This window comes from Cupressus sempervirens, chromosome 3 (assembly GCF_028749045.1).
Source record: "Cupressus sempervirens isolate cs-2001-9-10 chromosome 3, ASM2874904v1, whole genome shotgun sequence".
NCBI lineage: Eukaryota > Viridiplantae > Streptophyta > Pinopsida > Cupressales > Cupressaceae > Cupressus > Cupressus sempervirens.
The window spans coordinates 3619440-3645211 of NC_143120.1; the positions used below are offsets into that span (position 1 = coordinate 3619440).

The following is a 25772-nucleotide window of genomic DNA, read 5'->3' on the forward strand; positions in this document are numbered from 1 at the left end:
AAAATGATATTTCATTGATGTCCTATGTCCTGCAAATCTAGGTAGTCAACTTTGCGCCCTTGCCAAATTTACCCCATGATTCTTCATGAGCAAAAACTATAGAATCATATTTTCCTCATGGCAAAGTACTAGTGTTCCAGTTTTCAGAACCTAAAGTGCTTATTTGTCTAGTTTTTCGAGCCAATTCCAAGCCCAGCTTGTTGTTTTTTGACATGTTTTCTTGCAGGTAAATCTAAGAAGGCAACTTTGATAGTCAATATATTTTTACTGGGAACCTGTCATGAGATGAGATCTGACAGGGTACAAGTGTGTGGAACAGAGATTTAGAGTGCCAATTTTCAGAAGCCAGTCAGGTGTTTGGATCAAATTTTAAGGCCAGTCAATGGACCTCCTGGCGCTAAATTCACAGTTTTCAAAATAATGGTAAAGTCATTTTTGAATGACTGTTCAAAAGGTCGAATGTGCTTTGAATCAGTGTCAGGTGATGAGTGGGTAAGTTTGTGGATTCAGTTGTCTTCGAACAAAATTTTTTTTTAGCCGGACCACTTTGGGGCCCGACTAATTTCACCATATTAGCAAATGCAGGACTAAAGATTAAATGTATGAAAGAGTTGCCCATTGTTATCTGCAATAAACCAATGTGAGATCCATTCAAAAAGGGACCAGTCCAGCATGGTTCTCTTTGATCATTGTGCACTTATCAAGCTTGCTTAAAAAACACATTTGAGGGAATTTGTTTCAATATGCGAGAAGCTACAATTTGTTCCCAAAGAAGGAAGTGGCACTCATATTGAGAACCATGTTATATGCTGTTATAATGTTAAGTTTCTCAATGATCCTCACCATTTATATTTTGGAAAATGGTATAGTTTATTGGAATACATCTGTTATAATTAAAGATTTTAACAGGCTTTCAATATGGAGTGAATGGAAAATACAAAACCAGATGGAGAAGCTCTTTTCCTATGCCATCAGTATTGGGGCAAGATAGAGATTGCGTTGAAAATGAAAAAGGAGGGAGATCCACACCTGGAGAAGAGGCAGAGCATGCTAAAATAGAGGATCCCAACTAACAAAAGAAAAACTCAAGCCATGAGCAGATTACCAATGCTTCCACACATAAAAAAAAAGTATAAAGCTGCCCATGTAAAGCCATGAAAAGAGTGATTCAATATCTTAGCATAGATCAAAGAAAGGAGAAATGGCAGGGAGTAGGGTGCTGACCATATGCAGAGAAGACATAATTTGTGAGTAAGGGAGAGGCTGCAGTATGCTGAGAAAGGCTGCTAAGAAAGAACTCCCCACGCTAAATAGGGAACTAGCATTTCAAAGAGAGCCAAAGTCATGGCCAATAAGCTACAGTGTTAAATAAGAGGCATCCACAGTTGGAAGAAAGAAGGAAGCCATTTCAAAAAGGAGAACCCCTAGCGAAGTTACTAAAACACTCCATGCACATAAAAGGCAGAATCTACGTGCATAGGCAGGGGTCTCCTCAAAATGCAAAGAGGCAATGAAGATCACGTAGGCACATAGAAAGGAGAAATTCCACAATAAAATAGGCTCAAACTGTAGGAAAATGTTGTAAACCTTTTATCCCACATTGTATAGGGTTAGAGTTTTTAAGTGTTTAAATATTCTTGCACACATAGAATGAAATGAATAAAGGGAAGCGCCTTTTAAAAGTCAAAGCCAATGCTCATATTGTGGGTCCAACCTGGATAGTTGGAGGTAGCCAAGTATTAAATTTTGCTAGGAAACGCTGGCAAAGAGTGACATTAGCAAGATGATGCGCCGAAAAGAGTAGAAAATTCGGCGGGTTGCTAACTCGCCATCGAAAAATGGCAAGGTTTTCCAATAGTGACATAGTGACCTATCGAAAAACCTAAGAATCTGGTGAGATGGAGGTGAGACCAAGCTACAAATTGATGATGAACCAAAAATTTCCAAGTGGCATCACGTGGAAGAATAAAGGAGTTGTTGGAAAAAGAAGTCGAAAAAGACCACAATTCGGTGACTCGCTATCTTGCCACTGGAAAGTGGTGAGAAATTTTGGCTAACGACATAGTGACTAGCCAAAAAATTCAAAAAAATCAGTGAGAGTGAAAATACAACGTTGGTCCCACTTATAGTGCTATCGGTGAATCAAAATGTGACAGGTGGCAGCGAGTTCCAAGGCAGATGGTGATGTGGTGATCAAATTTTTGAGGAGCACTAGATCGTGCCACGTGGCAGATCTAAGGGTACTCGCTAACTTGCCAAGCAGAAGATGCATGAGATTTAGCATAGCAAGTTAGCTAGAAGATGACACATGGTGCTGATGGGGATGTCCAATCAGAATGTGACATGCAGCGCGGATGGTCAAATCAAGTTTGACTCGGATGGAATCTGAAAGGAAAATTTCAAAAGGGTTTTAAAAAAGTTTATTTTTAAAAGTTTTCTCAGAATCACATATAGGCCATTTAAAATAAAGTTTGAAATGCTAATATAGTCCAAACTTTATGAAGATTTAAATATTTGTGAAATAATGCCACGGAACCATGAACAGAGGGTCGATCTTCAAAAGGCCATAACTGGAGTAATTTTTAGGCTAAATGGGCACTCCAATATACCGTTAGAATCGAGAAAACCTAAAATTTCCAAATCAGGAGTTTTTTTTTGTACAAGTGCTTCCTGGTTCAAGTTATAGGCCAATTTGTGAAATCTAGGGTATTGGCAACAAAATGAGCAAATTTGATTATTAAGCATCTGAATCAGTTATAGGGCAGATTTGAGAACCTTTTGAAGCTTGAATGGGGTAAAGATAATCTGGAAAAGATTATTTTGTATTCTTAAGACCATTTTAACTAATTTGTTACTTTTACCGAGTTCATTTTTACACCAAAATTAATTACATTTTCACCATTAGATTTTTGAGATATTTTGATGCCTTTGAGAGGTAGAATGAAGAGGATTTGATATGCAGTTATAGAGAGAAGTTAGAAAGAAGCTTTGATTCTTCTAGGGAAGGATTTCCAAAGGGACAAGTGTCAATTGGAAATTGAATATAGGAATTACCTTCTCCATACATATTCTTTCTTCTTCTCTGAAATAGGTTGTTGGTTGGTTTTCAATTTCTAGTCTTAGGAGCTCTGCTCAGGCTATGGAAACTACACACCCAACACTTCTCTCTTGTATTGAACAACATTTTGAGTTTTTATGCAAATAGTCCTTACTAGTTAGGTGATTTCATGATTCATTTCTATATATCTTTCATGTATTTGCTTTCAAGGAAAATAAATAAAGCACAACAAAGGTTTTAAGTTCAGTCTGAATCTTGTCTCTTGATTATGGATTTGTTATTTCTTCTAATTTGTGATCAAAGAGCATAGATTAGGTTGCATTTCATTTAGGAATGTATGTGATTAAAATGTCTTGCTAGTGGGGCAAAGAACCATGTAATTTCTTGATGTTTGTCACAGGGTTTGCAGATTTCATGATAGGATGTTCTGAGTATGAGATTCATTCTATAGCAGATGTTTGTTCACAAAGTGAAAGATAGATTAGGAATCTTGATGTAGGAATTATGTCACAGATTTCTAGAAGATGTATGGTTATAATTCATGTAATTTCCCAATGGATAAGGCACTGGTCAGAGATAGGATCATTAAGTTTTGCTGCTCATACTTGGGTCTTGTTGTCGTCAACATAATTAAATCAATTTTCCCTTTTATGTTGAAAGCTATTCAATGTTAACCTGCACTTAGCTTGCCAATTTCATGAGTTATGTTCTTAGCTATTTCATGCTTGTGATTCTTGGTTATGTATAGAAGATTTAGGGGTTTTTATTTGCTTCATATTATATTCAGTGTATGCTTTGATAACTGGTACCATATAAAGAATCTATAGGTCCACTCGCCTAGGTTTTGTAGAGCCTGAAGTGTAGAAGGAGTATAGCCTTATAGTTGGCCGAGGTTCTTGGTGAAGTGTGTCCATTATTGGAGATAGCTGCCCATAGATGCATTCTTGCCTTGCATACTTGGTTGTTTAAACACTGTTAAATTAGGAGCCAACACTAGACACCGAAAATGTGGGAAATATCCCACATGCGCTATGGAAGTACTCGATGCGAGTTTAAAACTCAAAGCTTGCACTTGGATAAACAAAAAAGCAAGCCATTGAGTGATGTATGGTTGTTGCTAGTCATGGCTAGAGATTGGAATGTGTTGACTAGAATTTATAAAATGTCACCAATTTAAAAAAGAACATTCCATACAAATATTTCCTGTAGGGGCCAGGGTTTCACCTCTCGACTCCCGCAAATTTTTTTTCTCTACAGGCTTGAAAAGCTAAAATAAATTTCCAAAAATTTGCATGGAAATGGTAGAAAATATCTAACAAATTTTTTAGAGAAAATAATATTGATCTAAAAATAAATTAAACATGTCTAATAAATGATCATACTGAAAATGCAAATTGGGCCTTCAGGTGTCACTTTGCAAAATTTTTTTGCCTCAAATTCAAATATGGCCTAAGGTAGGCAAATTTATAGTCAAATTTCACTAAATTGACATTTTGAAGGCAATGGTGAGGTCCATTTTGGCTCTAGATGCTCCCAATGATTGTGATACTCAAAATTTGGGTCAAGGTCCTCCAAGATGTGAGGCAAGAAAATGGTCTCCAATGGCTATGTGAAGAGGAATTCCCTTAGCTCTAATACCATGTAAGAATTTTCCTTAAGAAAAAATCAACCAAGATCAAGGAACTCAAGCACAAAGACAGAATGGATCAAAGTATGATCAGAATAACAATATCAAAATCAATTGCTGTAATGTCATGTACATACACACTAGGAGTGCCTAAATGTAAAGGCCTTTGGAATGCTTCTAGAATCTCTAGGAGTTAGCACACTGATAAGTCTTACAACAAGGCACATGTCCACCAAGAGTGAATTATCCTCCATTAAGGACAAGAGTAAGTGCAATGATGAGAGGATAAGCCTACAAAGGTGTAGCATGTAAAATTATGTTGTAGACACCATGTGCTTAATTAAGAGTGCAAACTACTATGTTGTCTTTATGAGAACTTAGTTAATTATGCAAACTCCAGTGTTGTAAACACCATGTGCTAAATTAGATTTGCTTACTCCAGTGTTGTCAACATGACAACTCATTAGAGTACACAAACTCCTAATTGTCAACCTAATAAATAATAAAATAATGCATTGACCTAAGTAAACTTAAGTAAAGTATAATAAGTAAATACTTATTTATACCAATAGTTTTTATTGTGAAACAAAATGGATTAAGTTTAAACCCTAGATTTAAGCCTTAAAAGGTGCATTTTGTGATTAGGGTTGTTGGAAATATAAGAGGAGTAACTAAGAGGGGAGGGGTGAATCAATTACTACAAAAATAAATCTCAGATGCCTTATGATGTTAGTACAAAATGCAAACAAATAAATAAATACTACTAAAGCTTGGGAAACACACAGAGTGTTGTAACTAGGTCATAACTAGATTAGCTCGGTAAAAGATTAGCATAAGAACCATTAGATTTTATCTATGATTACCATTACTTTAACTTAGTTTCAAATACATAAATAAAATAACATGAACACATTTGACACTAGGATTTAACATGGAAACCCAATTTGGCAAAAACCACCAATAGCAACTAATTACTAATTTTCACTCTTCTAAAGTGAGTCCTATTAGGAGCCAACCCTATTAAAGATTACAAAACACATTGTTAAGTGTGACCCTGTTAAAGGATTTAATCACCCTATTAGGAGTGGCCTGGTTAGAGGTGTTGAGAATAATTCAATGGAAATGTCACTTTTTTAGAGGATTTACAAATAGCTATTAAGCCAACTCTGTTAAGAGATTTAGATTACTACTACAATGATCAGAGAGTAAAAATGAAATGACCTGATTTGAATGCGCCTTAATTGTCGATTTTAGATCTTTTTTTTGGTTTGTACTTGATCCTTCTTAAGTGAATATGTCTTTTCAACACCACAAGGATATTCTACTTATCCTTCAAATTCACTTTTGCTGGTTACTAATATATCTTCAATGACATCACCATAATTCCCACATTCTCTTGCACTTACTTGTACACTTTCTTGCACACTTTGAAATCACAACTTGAACTTATACTTATACCTTCCATTTGTCAAATCAGCTCAAATAGAACTTCCAATGATCAATATTTATCACCTTAGTTAGCTAGAATTAATAGATAGATCAATTAAACTCAATACAACAAAATAGGAAAATCCTTTGCTAGTGACCCTATTTGGTAGAAACTAATTTTGAAGCAATTTCCTTTGTTAACCAACATATGCTCAATTAATACTACAAAGGTACGAAAATCCCTTGGCAACTGAGTGAGCTTGGTTAGCATTAGTTCCATCCAACTTTCCTTTGTTACCCAAGTGAGCTCGACTAACACTCGCTATCTTGCAACTTTTCCTTCGATACTCGAGTAAACTTAGTAGACACTTCCTTCTAAACTAAGAAAACACAAGAACACTTAGTAGGCACTGAGAACTTTCTTTACTACTTGAGTGAGCTCGACATATACTAATTGATAATGATTATGACAATTGTGTAACATCAAAGAAAACACACAATTAATCAATTATATCCAAAAATCTCCCTCTTTGGCATTGATGGCAACACAACATGTCATAGTACAATGAAATTTTGGATTTGAAAATTCCCTCTGTCAGTATGAGCTCTTCCTGTTTACTAAATTATGTCTACAACAACTATTACCAAGTTCATTCAAAACATTCTCCCTCTTTCAACACACTTCATCTTTTAGAGGAATTCTCCCTCTCTAGTTTCTGACTTTATTCTAGTTCAAAAAATAATTCTTAGAGATATGACAATAAAATTCTCCCTCTTTGACAACACATGCCAAAGACAATAACTCTATAGACTCTAATGTACCTTAAGTACTAATTCATCTGCAATATGCCCTTGCCAATTTTGCACCAACTTATTGATCTTCAATAGGTTTTGGTTGATGCATTCACTAAACTTTATTTAGTGAATTTTAGATAGGGGAATGACCCCTAGCTTACCTCTTAGATATAGAAATGCATCCTTTTGTAATGGCTTGGTGAATATGTCTGTAATTTGTTCCTTTGTTTTCACATATTCCAATCTGACTTCTTTATCTTGCACCAATTCTCTTAAGAAGTTATATTTTATAGTAATATGCTTTGTTTTGGAATGCATTACTGGATTCCTTGATATGTTGATTGTATTGGTGTTATAACAATATATAACAACATGATCTTTGATTTCTACCTTCATTCCTTCCAATAGTTGTTTGAACCAAACAATGTTAGATTAATTGACTACTACTACTACATATTCTACCTCTGCTATGGATTAAGAAATACAATTTTGCTTCTTGCTTGTCCAAGATATTAGTCTTTTACCAAGAAAAAAATGCTCCACTGCTAGTGCTTTTTCTGTCATCAAGACTTCCTGCCCAATTAGCATCCGTAAATACTTTTAAGTCCAAATTGCCTCCAAGTTTATACCATAAACCATAGTCTTTAGTATCTTTAAGATACCTCATGATTCTCTTGATTTCCATAATGTGATTTTCTTTGGAATTTACTAAGAATCTTTCCAGTATTCCAACTACTAGAGAAATATAAGGCCCTGTGTGAACTACATTATGCAATTTTCTAATCATTGATCTATAAGTAGTCTTATCTACTTCTTTGGAATCATCATTTTTGGAAAGCTTATGTCTAGTAGATGTAGGTGTTCTAACTGGTCTTGAATCTTCCATTCCAAATTTCTTTAGTATCTCCTTGATATTCTTAGATTGAGTGATGTAGATACCATTCTTGCTCTGTTGTATTTAAAATCTAACAAATAATTTTATTTCACCAAACATAGACATCTCGAATTCTTTGTTCATTTCTTTTGAGAATGCTTTGATAAAATCATCATTTCCTCTAAATAAAGTATCATCAACAAATATTTTTGCTAACACAATATTCTTATCTGGTCCTTCCTTGATATATAGACTACTGTTATCATTAGTCCTTTGAAAACCAATCTTTACCATGTAATTATGGAGTCTTTCATACCAAGCTCTAGCAGCTTGCTTCAGACAATATAAATATTTGTGTAGTTTGCAAGCCATGTCTCCTTTGCTAGGATCTACAAAAGCTTTTGGTTGCTCAATGTAAACTTCCTCATCAAGAATTCCATTCAAGAATGTAGATTTAACATCCATTTGATATACTTTAAATCCTCTATGTGTTGCATATGTTAGTAAAGTTCTAACACCTTCTAGTCTTGCTACAAGAGAAATAGTTTCACCATAGTCAATACCTTCTTCTTTAGAGTAACCTTTTCATACCAATCTTTCTTTGTTTCTTGTTACCTTTCCCTCTTCATTCAACTTATTTCTAAATACCCATTTTGTACTAATTACATTTTAATCCTTGGGTCTAGAAACAATAGTCCAAGTTTTGTTCTTCTCTATCTGTTCTATCTCTTCATTCATTGCTTCAATCCAACTTTCATTTTCTAGAGCATCTTTAACACTACTAGGTTCAAATTCAACAAGTAAACATGTACCTTTTAATTTTCTTCTTGTCATTGTTCCATATGATTTATCTCCAATAATCGGATCATGTGCATGATGTCTTCTAACATATCTTGCTAATATAAGTTCCTTGGTTCTTTGAATGAGTTCCATCATCTTCTTCTTAAATTATAGTTTCAAGCTCAAGTCCTTTTGTCTATGACTTGGGTCCATCAGGTTCGGTTTGAACTAGCTTGGTAGCCTCTATTTGTGACTTGGGTCCTTGCAGCTTTGGTTGAATTGTCTACAACTCGGTAGCTATTGGAGTGTATGGGGAGGGTATGTGCAAGATCATGGTCAACCAAATTATGCTCTTAAGTGACAATAAAAAATAAAATATCAGGGTTATGTCAACTTGATGTGCAATTGAGAGAAAATAATATCTAGAAAATTGAATCTAGTTTCTAAACTACTAGGGCTTATCTCAAAAAAATAAAAATTGATTGGTCAAAATTTTGTATTTTAATGTAATATTACAAAAATTTCAAAACAAAAATAAGAAGTAGACGTATGTTTGACCACCTTAATCAAAATTAAATGATAATATTTTTTAATAATATTCTAGATATAAGTAGTAGACTCATGCCTGGATGTGACATATATTTTTGGGTATTTTTATTCTAAAAAAATAATTAATAATTAATTTTTGACTTTAGTATTTTTGGAATAAAAAAACTCTCATGTCTGACTACCTAAATTAATTCAAAAATTTGCAAAATTCAAATTTTCATTTTTTTCCTTATAGTAAAAGAAACATAGAATGTGATGCATCTTTTGGATTTAAAAAATGTTGTACCATTTGAAAGTTATAGTTGTTTTTCAAGTAGCGTGTCAGTCAACACTTTATACATAACTCATTAGAAAATAAGTAATAATTACTCACTAAACTCATAATTTGACAAACCTTACATTTATGGAAAGATAAGAAATTTTTTAAGAAACCTTTTTCATTTCATCAAATTTTGGTGAAAAAAAGTCGCTAGCTACATGTTTGAAGTAAAAATCACATAAAAACAGGCCAAAAGCACATTTTAAGGATTTTTTAAAGTTGAACATATAGGTTTGGTATCAAAAGATATAGTAGACCTTATAAAGATATTAATTGTTTTCATTTAGTATCAGGGTGGGTGGGAAAAAAATTGGAATAGATTTTGAAATGGTTTGAGATATTTTAGAACTATAGATTTTTCAGATTGCCACTTTTTGGCACACCATGATCCTACACATACTCGAGACTCGGGAGTTAAAGCATCTTTTCTTTTAGATAGATTAGGAAGGGTATTAGGTTCATAGTAAATGAATCTTCTATAGTCTTTAGGTTCCTTGTTACTTTCTTCTTCACTCTTTTCTACATATTCATCAATTCTGATGTGTGCACTTTCTATAATTTTGTAAGTAGATAAATTGAAACATCTGTATTCTTTTCTTGTGCAAGAGTATCCTAGAAATATGCCTTCATCATATTTTACATCATATGTTCCTTTTCTATATTCTTTCAATATGTAACATTTGTTTCCAAATACCTTCAAGTAACTTACATTAGGTTTGTAGCCATACCATAGCTGATAAGGTGTCTTGTTTGAATCTTACTTCAACTAAACTCTGTTCAAGTTATGAACTACAATGTTGATAGCTTCCTTCTAGTATTTGAAAGAAACATTCTTTTCAATCATCAGGTTTCTTGCACAATCAATGATAGATCTATTTCTTCTTTCTGCTATACCATTCTATTGTGGTGTACCAGGAGTAGATACTTGTCTTTTGATTCCTCTTTCAATGCAGAGATTTTTGAGTTCATGGGAAATGAATTCACCACCTCTGTCTGATCTTAGGCATTTCAACTTCTTTCCAGTTTCTTTTTCTACTCTTGACAGATACCACTTGAATTTTTGAAAGGCTTATAATTTTTTTTTTAGGTACATTACTGCCATCATTCTAGAGTAATCACCAACAAAGAGAATGAAAAAATTTTCTCCACTATAACTCTTTATTCCAATAGGTCCACATAAGTCTATATGAACAATTTCCAAGACTTCTTCTGACTCATAGTCTTTGCTTCTAAAGCTTGTCTTTCCCATCATACCAATTTGGAGATTCTTACATAGACTCATGTTAGGGTTCTTCAAACTAGGAATACCTCTTACTCTTTTATGTTTTCTTATCTTAACCAAATTATCAGAGTTCGCATGACATAGTCTTTTCTTCCATAATTAGCTTTCTTCTACTTGAGCAATAAAACATAAACAATCACTGAAATCAAGATAAAATAGATTACCTATTTTTTTTCTTGCTAGAACCAACCAAATTTCCCTTCCCATCCAATAGTTTAGCCTGTCCATTCATGAATTCTACCTTGAATCCAATGTTACTCAATTGTACCACAGTTAGTAGATTATGTTTTAGTCCTTCAACCCAATAAGAATTATCACACACAAGTTCTTTAGATAACAAGATACATCCTTTTCATTTTATATTACGAAGTTAATTATTTCTAAATCTTACACTACCTCCATCATAATATTTTATATACTCAATTATTTTTTTGTCAGCAGTCATAGGATGTGAGAAGTCACTGTTAATAATCCATATATCATTTTTGCTAGCATGAGAGATAAGTGTCATCTTATCTCCTTTATCATTAGATTAATCTTTCATAGCAATATAAACCATTTCATTTTCACTATTATCAGAATCTTTAGCTATGAACACTATTTCTTACCTTTGTCCTTGAATTTCTTGTAGTTCTTGGAGTCCTTCTTTCCTTTATGCTTGTTTCTTTTCTTTTCATCCTTCATTTTCTTGTTTGGACACCTAGTAGCAATGTGACCAATTTCTTCACAAGAAAAGTAGATCAAAGGAACTTTATCTTTGCACTTCCCTCTCCCTTTGGAATACTTCCTTGCAAGCAAGGCTTCAACAACTTCAAGATCACTGTCTGAACTTTCTTCTGATGATCCATCTTCTTCACTTCCTAATTGATTGGATTTTGACTTTTTACCCTTTTCTTTGAGTGAGAGTTTAGCTTTAAATGCAAATTCAATATTCTTTGAAGCAAGAACATAGTTATCATAATTGGCAAACTCAAAAGCTATTAATCTTCCAACTAGAGCATCCAACCCTATCTTATTAGTTGGATCACATCTCATTTCTTGAATAGTAGATACTCTAATTGCATAAACGGGAAGAAGATTTTTGAGCACTTTACTTACACAATTTTCCTCCCTAATGTCTCCTCAAGATGCTTTTATTGCACTTACACTAGCCTTGATTCCTTCCACATATTTTCCAATGTTTTCATCTTCTCTCATTCTCATTTGATAAAATTATCCTCTAAGGCTTTCTGCTTTGGCTCTTCTTACATTGTCATCTCCTCCATAGATATATTTTAGTTTGTTCTACATTGCAAAAGTAGTTTTGCAATCTTTTACCTCATCAAATTTAGCATAACTGAGAGCATATGCAATATCAATCATCATGATATTATGATTCTTTTTTTCAGCGATATCTTCAACTGATAATGTTCCAATGGGAGTCTTGTATTCAAGATCAAGATACTTGCAACCTAAATCATTGATGGTAGCTAGATGCAATCTCATAAGTCCTTTCCATGCTGCAAAATTGTCTTTGTTTAGCTTGGGAATCTCTCTTTTGTAGGACATCCCGATCTTTAGCTTAGGTCCTTGAAACCTTCTCTACAAGCACCAAAAGCTCTGATAGCAATTGTTGGAAATATAAGAGGAGTAATTGAGAGGGGAGGGGTGAATCAGTTACTACAAAACTAAATCCCATACCCCTTCTAATGTTAGTACAAAATGCAAAAAAATAATTGAATACTATTGAAGCTCGGTAAACACAACAAGTATTGTAACTTCGTTGCAACTATATTAGCTTAGTAAAAGATAAAATAAGAACCATTAGATGTTATTTGTGATTATGATTACTTTAACTTATATGCAAAAACATAAATAAAATAGTGTGAACATTTTTGAAACTAGGATTTAATGTGGAAACCCAATTTGGGAAAAACCACCAATAGCAACTATTTACTGATTTCACTCTTTTGAAGTGAGCCCTATTAGGATCCAACCCTCTTAAAGATTACAAAATATGCTATTAGTTGTGATCTTGTTAATAGATTTAATCACCCTATTAGGAGTGGCTTGGTTAGAGGTCTTGAGAACAATTCAATGGAATTGTCAACTTGTTAGAGGATTTGCAAATAGTTGTTAAGACAACTCTGTTAAGAGATTTAGATCACTGCTACAATGGTTGAAGAGTAAAAATGAAATGACTTGATTTGAATGCAACTTAATTTCTGATTTCAAATCTCTATTATGGATTGTACTTGATCCTTCCTAATTGAATATGACCTTTTTGCACCACAAGGATATTCTGCTTATCCTTTAAATTTGCTTCTGCTGCTTACCAATAGCTCTTCAATTACATCACCATAATTCACACATTCTCTTGCACTTAATTGTACACTTGCTTGCACACTTTGAAATCACAACTTCACCTTATACTTATACATTCCATTTGTCAAGTCAGCTCAAATACAACTTACAATAATCAATATTTATCACCTTAGTTGGCTAGAATTAATAGATAGATCAATTAAACTCAATACAACAAAATAGGAAAATCTTTTGCTAGCCAACCTTGTTCGGTAAAAACTAATTTTGAAGTGATTTCCTTTGTTAACCAATAGATGGTTGGCTAATACTAAAAATTACAAAAATCCCTTGGCAACCAAGTGAGCTCAATTAGCATTGGTTCCATCCAACTTTCTTTCATTACCTGAGTGAGATCGATTAACACTCACTATCTTGCAACTTTTCCTTCAACGCTTGAGTGAACTCAGTAGACACTACCTTCTAAACTAAGCAAACACAGGAATGCCTGGTAGACACTACAAATTGTCTTCATTGCCTAAGTAAGCTCCACATATACTAACTGATAATGATTATGACATTTGTGTAACATCAAAGACAACACACAATTAATCAATTGTATCCAACAAGGGCACCTCTGTACGAAACCTAGATGGGATTCTTTGGAATTTGATAACTCTTCCAAAAGGATATCAAAATAAAAATAAATTTTGGGGCCTTGTTCAAGTCAAATTTAAGGAATTTGCAAAATCCTTGATTAGTAGGGCTAATTCTACTAGGTCTATTTTGGGTAAAGTATATAATTGGTAAACAAGAATTGGGAAAAGAGTGAAACCAAACTTGGAGAATGGAAAAACAACTTCATTGATGTTTGTAGAAGCTATTAGACACCTTGAATTTCAAAGATCCTATAGTAGGGGTGTGGGGGTGTTGGAGAGACACTAGGGTATCTTTGACATCCATATAGACTAGATTGAATTGAGGGTTAATTTGATGAGTTCTTTTCTCTAAGAGAGAAAGGGCCCAAGGAGGGATCTTTGGAAGCTCCTACCCAACCAATCCTTGCAGGATTGAGATAACCCTAACAAATCCATTGTTGGAGTTTTGAAGAACACCCAAAGCCTTACTGCATTAGTGTCCCATGCTTTAAAATCATGAATGCTATTATTATCTCTTAAATATTTGAAATATAAAGAGAACATTCATATTTTGCAAGGGATTATTAGAAATTATAGTTCCAATAACGTTCAATTTTATTATCTTTTTAAGGTTATGGAATTATGATACAATGAAATCAATCATATATGACATTAAAATATAATAAAATATAAGCATGTGTAGCCTATTGAAATACAATATCATCATTTGAATAGTGCTATTTTATTTTAGCAAGGTGCCATTTGAGTCCGTTCAAAAAAAGTATGACAAAGAATGGTGTATCAAGTAAGGAAGGTACACTAAAAAGCTTGCATAGGGATTTATACCATCTAGAAATAATTTAATGTAGTATATTTTTGGCTTGAAGAAATTTGAAATGTGTGCTAATATTGCGGTTTGAAGTCTCGGTACATTTCTTCATTTACAATTGTAAAAAATAATAGGATGTCTATATTTTGATAATAAATATAAAATCTAAAAATAAATAAGTTTTAAATATTAGATAAAAACTTAAAAAAAGTTTAGGGAACACAACACTAAAATGAGTTTGATGGGTTAAAAGAAAACATAATTTCAAACATAAAAGTTGTTTGAATTAAACAGTTAGACATTATATATATAAAAGGAGACAAATTCTCTAATATTTCATTATTAGATTATAGTAGGATTAAAAAGAAATCTTTACAATTATGATCAACAGCTGATTTTTAATCCACATGATTACTCTAGTGTTATTGTTTACTACAAAACAAAAAAAAATACTCCCCTTCATGAAGCACAAAATCCAAGGTGCAAAGATGTCAACGTGAAAAGTTGCGCTCCTTAAAAAGAAGCTTTACACTTAAAGTTGCACTCCTTAAAAAGAAGCTTTACAATTGGCTTGTTTTATAAACAAAAACCAAAAATTATACATGTATTTTCAAAAAAGCCATGCACGCTCAATTTTTTATTAAAGAAAAATATTAAAAAATTGTTGTCTCGATTGCCGAGACCAAGGTCGTATGGTCCTAGGGTAAAATAATTTTGTCTTAGATTTGAAAAACATCCAAATTGGATGCATTTTATATGGAAATTGGAGTTTTTGTGCGCTACAAATCCAATAGCAAGGTCCATTAATTTGTTGAAAATAGATGGATACAAGTATGATGAATATGTTTTAATCATTGTTTTGTCAGTGATGTCAAACCTGCTATTTGTTGTTAAGAGAATTGCTTATATGTTTAAGTACTATTATTTATTTGATTGATGGAGATGATTTTATCAAATCATGTAACAATTAGCACTTAGGGGAAAGGTTGAGTTATGATATGAAAATGAGTACACGAATCAGCTAAGATAGTGATATCAGAGTGCATTGATAATCTACTTAAGGTTGCAAAGGTTGGTTCCACTAAGCAAGGTCAGAAGAAAAACTTAAACAAAGTTTGACTCCCAAGCTTGACCAAGTGTACAATAGGTGCCGAGAAAAGTTAGTACAAGCTGAGCAAAAAATTAGTTGGAGCTGAGTAAAAGTCAATTTTAGTATATGTCGAGTAAAACAATTGATGCTGAGTAAAGTTTAGTTGATGCCAAGCACCAGTAAACTCTAGTTCATGTCGAATGATTCTATAGAGGATACTGAGTAATGTAGTATTTACCAAGCATCAGAAGCAAGTTAATACCAAGTGTTGACATTATTTGAAATATCATAAATTCAATAGATCTAAGCTAACATGTTTTTTTTCTTGGATTATGTGAACCATGTGGAAGATAAAATTGATGAGTTGGTGGCACAGAATCCATGGTAAACCTTTTTGAGGAAAATTCAAAGAGGATTGAAGGAGAAGTTTCTAGAAAGGGATGAAATGAAATAAGGGGTAGATTCATTGAATCTTACCTAATCTATCCTAACCCTAAATTAGATAATAGAGAATGAATGAAAAAAATCTTAATTCTCTATTCATAGGGATGGCTGGTCAGAAGTAAAGGTTTTCATGTGTGAGAACCTAAGGAAGACAAGGAGTCTAGAGGGTATTGCTTCATTCAATGACCTAACTGAAGAGTCTACATTGGCAAGTTAAGCAAGAAGGCTTCAGGGTATGGATGCTTGAAGGGTGAACAAGCTATTAGAGCTGAAGTATGTGAAAGCCAAGTAGAATGGAGGACTCAAATAAAGATCTATAATCTACAAATAGAGTTGTAAGTTGCTATCATATCAATCCTTACTGTTACTTTCTAATTATTGTATTAGTCTAGGGTAAATCCTTTGGATTAAGGTTGACCTAATAGTTATTTGTAAATCCTTTAACTGGTTGACATTCCAAGTGAATGGTCTAAAGTCCTCTAACAAGGCTCACTCCTAATAGGGTGATTGAAATCCTTTAACATGATCACATTTAATAGTGTGCATTGTAACCTTTAACAGAACTAGCTTTTCACAGGGCATCACTTTAGAAGAGTGAGAAAGAGTAGCATGTTACTAGTGGTTTTTCTAAAATTGGCTTTCCATGTAAATCATTGTGTCAAGTGTGTTATTGAATCTATTATGTTTCATGTTTATATTTCTACAAATTGATTTGACAGTAACCTACAAGTTTCAAGTAATTGTATAATCTTATGGATGCATGCATGATGATAAATGTTTTATTGGTTCACTAAACTGTGAAAAGTTTTAATTGTACATCTAAAACTTGGATAACTGATTCACCCCCCTGTTAGTTATTCTAAAGAATTCCAACAATTGAAGTTCAAAGTTCTCCAAAAACTAGCCCCACCTTAGATTCAATTCAGAACACTTATGAAAATAGAGACCCTCTGAAAGAGTAAACACAAATGTAAAAACTAAGCAAAACCTCTCACAAACTAATAATAGAAAATGACTATTCATGTCAAAAGAAATGAAAATCTTATAGGTCTTACGAGTTAGAACTAATTATTTAAAAATTTTCTTATCAAAATAATAATACATTGCATTTTTTAACTTTACAATTTTTACAAAATATTTTTCTAAGATTTGATTGGGTGAATTCATTTATCTCTTACATTGGCCAGATTTGATGGATTGTGAAACAAATATTTTTAAGAGTTGTTTTTATTAAGTTGAATGTGATTCATTAATGTTTAATATTTTTTTTGAATGTAAGTGCATTGGTTTAGATTTTTAGATTATATCTTTTTATGATATAATTTTTATCCTTTAATTAAAAATAATATTACTTATATTATATAATCATTTAAGAAATATTAGTCTTCTCATATTATTATTTATTTATAATATAATAGTATCATATCATATATATACAATAAAACATATACATCAATAATTATATCTATAAATAAAATAAAATAAATATTGTTATAGAAAACTATAATTATATAATATTTTTTATTAACTAAAATATTTTATATACTATAATAAATTTATTAAATTAAAAAAATATTTATATAAAAAGGAAAGGTAAGTACTAAGCCACTATGTGACACTTGTTAAAATTTTAAGTGTGAAACTTACACAATACTAGTGAATATTGCTTTCACATTTAGATGTACTCCTCACCTTATTCGGGTGCAAATGCTGATTATATACTAATTTTCTTTACAATTTGTATGAAATGATTAATTTTCTTCAATGAAAACAAAAAAAAGTCATTTTCTTCTACCGCCCTCTTTGACTAGCCACTCAATTTTCTCCTCATCTTCTTGAGAAAGGGGACTAGTTTTAAAACCCTCTTTCTATGCAACAACCTAACTTTTGCTCTTAATCTTCAATCTTGTGGATGGACTTTGAATGATCTAAAAATCTGTAGACAAAAGAAGACAAGCCTCTGAAATTTTCACAAAGTAAAGAAATTGATTCTATTGTGTCATTCATGGTGAGAATTGTGATATAGTATTTCTTTTCTCTATTTTGGAAGTGAATACAAAATGAGTTTGGGGATTTGTTAGGTACTTTTATTACTGGCCCTACAAAACCAATGCCACATCAGCCATCTCCATAAATTGTGGAAAAATCAACGAGAGTCAAAGTCTTTTGAATATTGACCAGTCAACATTAGTTGGTTAACTATCATTAACTTTAAATAAAATGATACATATACATATATGCCCAAATTTAAAAGAAACTATAAATTCATTACTAGTTTACCAATACCAAATACTAGATACCAGGTGGTCTAACCATGACGACCAAGTTGAAATGGGCTCCAAAACCTGTCTAAGAACACAAGGGAAAGAATTTTGTAGGAGTGCTTTATCATCCTACTATGAAGCTATTAAGCTCCCCCAGAATCTTTCCTAACATGAAAGATACCCATCCTAGCAAGGAGATAGTCTAAATAAGTAAAACTTAGAGGAGTAATTGAATCGTGCTACACATTGTCTACAATTCAACCAGACAAGTACCACAACTTTACAAGACAAGTAACACAACTTTGTATCCAAATGCAAAATGATATATTTCAATCAATTACATAGGAAAAGTAATTAAGCTTAATAATTTTTCTTCTCATACATCCATCAGGAAGCCATATCACATGTTAAGGAAAACTCTTTTAAAAAATTAGGACTTCATCTTATAATAGTAAGATAGTACAATCACTCATAGTGAATCATACTTCAAATAAATGTACTCATGTCACAATAGACCTAAATGATGACCACAGTGTCAGTAAGCTTTACAAGGCTAAAGCTTTGTGTACAATATTCCTAATGATCTTATCCAAAGAAGACAAACTTTGATATGGGTGCAAATAACAAAAGCTATCATTAGACCATTACTTTACAAGAGAAAAGTTAATTTTTTTTTATACTTCTTCTCTTTAAATTCCATATTCTACACAAAAACTTCTCACACAAGGTAAATTAATAAGTAAAGAAGACTCATCTCATAATCCTTCATTTGCAAGAATATGTACTTGTAAGGACTACCAATATTTCCTTAAGAATTCCACCATGTACATAAAGAAATTCTTATATCTATGAAAGAGAATCAACATCTCCTTCTAATAAATCTTATCTAGTTGTTTCCAATAAATACCACTATGAATCATTGCATCATATCCAAGAGTTCAATACCATTCATCTATATAGGAAAGAAAAGCCGTCAACATAGCTTAGCTTATATTACTCTTTCACTCATGGCCAAAAGTAATAAATACATTCAATTTTCATTGTACAACCATTTCCAACAGAGTATATACACAAGAATTAGTCATTGTCATTCAATTCAAAGAGGAGAAAAGAATTAATATTTTATGCATTCTAACCATATTTAGGTTTTAAGAAAAAATATGAAGGGATTCTAGGTAATATATATATTCAATCATACCCACTCATAATCTATATATATTCAATCGTACCCACTCATAATCTAATGCCTTTATTAAAAACAAATCACTCCTATGTTCCAAAATGAGAACTTCATTTCTATGTTGATGACTAGTCTTTTATTGCTATCTAATTTCAAATGTCCAATTCCTAATAATGAGTATGTTCCATGCACTATAGAATTATCTCAAATAAATAGTTTTGACCAATTGTGAAGTGTTTCATTCAAAACATTGAGTGAAACAATCATTCAATCATTATATCTTTGTTAATCAATGAATGTTTCTTCTAAAATAGATTCATAGTCATTTCTACTCCCAAGGTTATGAAATGTATGTTGAAGGGAGTAGATTTCATTTTACATTCAAGACACACAATGCCATATTTCCATAAATAAAGGCATACTACAAACCATGGATTAGATAATAGGTAGAAAGTTTAAGTTTGAACTAAGTTCAAAATACTCATAGCTATTATGTATTGATCAATCGATAATGTTACTATTTTCAAGTACATTGTCTAATTTAGTATAGATTCTCCCTAAATTAATCCTCCTTATTTCTTGTATGGTCCATTACTAACTAAGGAGTGACAAGATTTGTGTCTTGAGGTAGTGATATCTATGAATTGTAATCCATTTAAATCTTGGCAACAAATAGAATAAATTTCCCTCACATTCCTAACCAATGTTTCATACAAGCCAATCAATCTCCTTAGATGGAAGTAAGTGTAGATATAAGAATGCTCCTATGAAAGTATTCTTGTAGACAAATTGTCTAAAGAAAAAGTAGAAAATGAAATGAAGTAATTCAATTCATTATAAAAGAGATGCCTTTGTTAAATCTCATGATTCTTAAGAAGCTCCAATTTTCTTATTGTTCCTAGAGATCTTTCTTCTATGTGTTCCATACTCAAACCATACTATTTTTGAGATGTGTTATGCCTGAATGACTAGGGAAGATAATCAATCAACCAATAATTTCCTTTAAGAAGCTTTAACAAAGAAAAATACCAAATTCAGATTAAACTTGCACCTTAATATTTACATAATTTTCTATCAAAACAAAGACTCATTTTGAAGTTTTCACATGGAAGAGAAAGAAGAACCTAAAAACAATGTTGTTCACAACGTGAACAATTACCTTCCCTTCTCCAACCATTTCTCTTTTGGTCTTCCCAAAGATTTATATTGAATTCTTGAGAAAATTTGTAGAGGGATTTGGATTTTGAGTTCGCTAAGATAGAAAGAGGAAAATTCTTCCAGATGCTTTCTTTTTCATATGTCCTTCCAAAAGATTGTCCTCACTTTGACACGTAATTGAATGGCAGAGTTTTAAAAGTTGTACTTATTCCATAGGGCTTCTCTTAACCATTTCAAAATCTCCCCCCAAAACTCATGTTGGGATAGTAAGAGGAACAACTCATACAAGATGAGGATGATAGCTCCATAATTTCCGCCCATCATCTTGAATAATAACCATTGCAGTCCTAAGATTCTTGAATTATTCATTTGATTAGTTTAATCTATATTGGCCAAAGTAATTTAGTATCTAGTAAAGGAGCCAGGTGGTAGCACAAACATCTCTTTATTCGGGTATGGGAAGAGCAAGTTGTGACATCATGTCTCCCTTAGAAAATAGATCGCATCGATGCAGATAAGTAAGACAATGTAGGCATTTTCAAAGAGATTTAATAAAATATTATTAACAGGCCCAAAAGCTAGCTTTCATTTCTTAGAATAATGTATGTACTATGTTCAATTCTATCAAGAGTCTTGACTTCTATTTTCATTCCAAAAAAAAAAATTTAAATTAAAAAAAAAAATGTATACTAATAAAATGTGTACATGACTTGTTCAAAGATAGTTAAGAGAAGGATAAACTCACACTTAAAGTAAACACATATAATTATTAATCATTCCAAGTTTGTTTCTAAGTGAGTGTGTGAATTCCATTACCATCCTATAGTTTTACAAGGTTAGACTACCTCTCTTTGACAATATTCCCCCTTTCTTATTATGTGTCGTTCCCTCTGTTCATTCATAGGAACAACACCAAATATTAGTCCATCATAACTCATAAATCAAATAAATTATCCAATGAAATAGAAAATCAAATACTTCCTTATTTCAACAATTCTCAAAATTGAGTAACATCTTACCTTAATATCACATGATATCACACACATACCTGTGCTTCTTTATGATATCTTGGCATCACATGGATTTGACCCCACTAGTAGGTACTTCATATCCACATCCTACCATACTTACACACATGCACTCACAATACATTTAGCTCGGTCACAATATTAGTATCTCAAGAAGATCAACTCAAATATTAGGAGTCAAAAAAAAAAAAAAAATTTGTTCAACTTTATGACTTCTTAACTCATCTTTTAATCACATCTTGATCATGAGTAACATAAATAATCAGCCATTCATACCATGTGTACCATATGTACCATACATATCATCTAACATGTGGTTCTCACTAAGTGAGTAATTGTCCACATCAATAGACTAGTGTCCATGAAACATAATCAAGTAATGTAATCCCAGTACATCTAATTCATCATGAAATATAATGATATGCACATATAACATCATCAATGTAATAATTAATAGTTAATCATCATTATGCATCTAAATATTTGCAAAAGTTGACATCTAGATGTATTTACATTATAATGCATCATTTAGCTCAAAATTAATGACATGTATCCAATGATTGTGTAAAGTAAATGAATGATACAAAAGCCACCTAGTCAAATGTATCACACAACATTGAACCAAAGTTCTTCATCATTAGATAATAAACCCAAATCCCAATCAGATATATCAACCAAAGGTGTAAGTCGAAGACATAATTACCAAGTCTATATCTAACAAAATATTGACTAAGAGTCCAAACCATACAACTCAAGATGACTAAATCTTCAATTGTCATTCATCAACCAAGTTGACTAAATAAAATGAGTCAACAACTAGAAGTCACATGCATGGTGAATCATCACATATTCATAACACCAATGTATAATATTATCAAAATATATAAAAGAGGGATCTATACATACCTTTTTGCATTCTCATAGGGAGACCACATATCCATACAATTGCCACATAGGCTAAAAGTCAAATCAGGTTAGTCAGAAATTGACTACACATAGTTTTATTCAACAAGTAGAAGCAATATCTTCTAATTAATAATGCAACTTCACTTTACTTTCCAACTTACATGTCTAATGATAGGTGCAATAAAAATTACATTTCATAACCAATTATTTACCAAATTGTCAAACATAACATATCATCACATGACTATGCCTTAAATGAAAATACTAGAAGAAGTTGACCTACATGTTCAACTTTATTCTATCATATGTAAAGACCATGTCCTACTAAGAAATTGCCACATTATCAATTGCAAGAACACATAAATAAGAAAACAAAACCCTAGTTGAATAGTCAACAAATATTTCAATCACTATAATCAAGGATTAACAAATAATTATCTATTTAAGAATGTAACACATGACATTATCCAAAGATACTAACCTACACATCATCGATTTGTCAAAATGCATGATTTTTAATAGATACATGAAGTACAATTTAAAGCATCATACCTCAATGGGCATCATAAAAAATGTTGACCTACATGTCGGACATGGAATAGTAAGCACATTATACAAGTGCAATGCCATCTACCATATGATCAACAAAATTACATATATCATCTAGGTGTGCTCATCAATCACTTTTAAGATTAGTAAATCCAATTTTTATCAATCTAGTGACCTTAGGCCCTCAAGCCCATCTCGTCACCATAGTGTGCTTAACCAACATATAAGCACATGTTGTGATGTATGACCTTCATGCCATTAAATCATCACATAAAATATGGTTTGAGGCACTTTAACCTCATCTACCACAGAGTGAATGCTTCCCCTGGGATTCTTCCTGACATGAAGAATACCTTGACCTTGGGATACGAAGCCTAGCTTCCTGGAACAAGATGGATCAGATGGATTTGGTGTGGCTGTAAAATACACTTCATTGCAACCATGTGCCTAGTAGCCTAATCACAGAATGTAGCAGGGAATAAAAATAAACTACACATCTACACATATGTAGTAAAACCAAATAAGCATAACCATATACATAAATGCAATATCTGGAAAATAAATGTCTTGGCCAAGCACTTTAAAAACTAGATTTGTATTTAGAAGAAACAAGAAGATGTATCCATTCTATAGAATTGGCAAATACAGAAACTAAAATGAAGTATCCATCTATCTATCCCATAATTGCTACATTACACCCAACCATGAAGGAAGATACACAAAATGTTTTATTACCAGTATTACACTAGTAGGAAGAGTGGAAAAATATGAAAGCAACACTTCTACCCTTCTCTATTTGTCCACATTCAGCACCCACGCTAGAAGGTAAGTTCTCTAGAACAATAAAAATAACATAAATAAATGCAAAAGGAAGAATGTCATGTTCTTCACAATCTACTCCCTTATGCATCCTATCAATGCTCCACAATGAACATCATAGATGACATCACCTCCAAATCATAGGACTAGCATCATCAAAAATACACAAACACCCTAGCCACCTCAAGATCAAAGAAATCATGAAAATAATATTCATAATTCTCAATTGAAAGTTCAAAAAGGAGGTACAAAACCAAAAATAAAAGTGAACAAAATTCATAGTAATTAGATCACAAAATTTGGTGGCTCGATAGTCACAAAGAGCATAACATTTTGAACTAGTCCTTTATCACATATCCAAGTCCATCAAATTGAACATAATAAAATGAAAACCCAATCCACTTAAAGCACAATGACTCTCACTAGTCACCAAGATGGAGTAGATGTTTAACGACACCTTGCATCCAAGGGTCGCTAAGGACATAACCAAACTTCTCATGCATCACATGCAATTTATCTTGATAATCACACATTTTTAAATGCATAATGTAACATACAATACTTTTGTAAATGAAATCCATGTTCTTCCTACTTATCATATTAGGTTAATCAATGAACCTCATGAATGTGACATAAAATAGAAATAAATTCTTGCACCACATGTGCATCACATGTCATTTACATAATAAAAATACATTTTTCATTGCTATCACAAGACAAATCTTCATTTGGTAGGTTCTCATAGCCTAGTGCAAAAGTCAACCATACTTTGATTATCTTAATAGTTCAAATTTAATACTTCAATATGAGTATTATACCATCACATGGTTTAACATAATATAATCATAAACGTTTTTAACTCATAATCATGACATGCTTAAGGAACATCAAATCCTTCTATGTAAAAAGTAATCATAGCTAAGAGGCACATCATGTAACCCATGTCATCAACTCATACAACATCAAATAAACTAGCTAACTTACAATTGTGTGTCTAGCATAGTGAACTCAAGGCCCAAGTGTGAAACCAAGAGCTCTGATACCATAAGTAATGATTGCCCTTGCAAAACCAATGCCACATCAGCCATCTCCATAAATTTTGAAAAAATCAATGAGAGTCAAAGTCTTTTGAATATTGACCAATCAACATTAGTTGATTAACTATGATTAACTTTAAATAAAATGATACATATACATATATGCTCAAATTTAAAAGAAATTGTAAATTCATTACCAAATTATCAATACAAATACCGGATACTAGGTGGTCTAACTATGATGACCAAGTTGAAATAAGCTCCAAAACTGTTAGAAATGGAAAAAGAAATATGTAAATAAGCAATACCAGGAAAGAATCTAAGCGAGTTAATGCATGAAAAGATATTACCATAAGATAGAAAAAAAATAGAGATGTTATAAAAAATAAAAAATAAACTCATAGGTTGAAATAAATTTTTAAATTTTAAAAGAGATATATTCTAAATTCCAAGAAGAGATGAAGATTAGAAAGAATTTAAATTACAATGTAGCTGCTAGATCTAGAGCTCAAAAGGTGAAAAATAGGACAAGCACTAGAATAAAATGGATATATATATTTTTTAAATGAAATATATATATTAAAATAAATTCTCTCAACAATATACTAGATTGTACTAGAATATACTATTAAATTAGGAGTGTGAATCTTTAAATTTATATTTTTTTTATCAACAATATATCAAAACCTACACAAATTAGAGCAAATAGAAGTTAATCAGGTTTGGCGGTAAACCAGCCAAATCCAAAAAAAATTCAATTCTACCAACTTAAGAAGGTTAAAAAAGAAATCAGTGAAATCTCTCTCAAGAGTCTCCTTCAAATCGTACCTTCATGCAA

The 25772-nt window shown here is 32.1% G+C and overlaps 1 pseudogene; it reads left to right on the plus strand.

The window, feature by feature from the left end:
- Positions 1-420: 420 nt before the first annotated feature.
- LOC149564433 (receptor-like protein 32) overlaps positions 421-25772 on the plus strand; it is a 31720-nt pseudogene continuing 6368 nt past the window's right edge.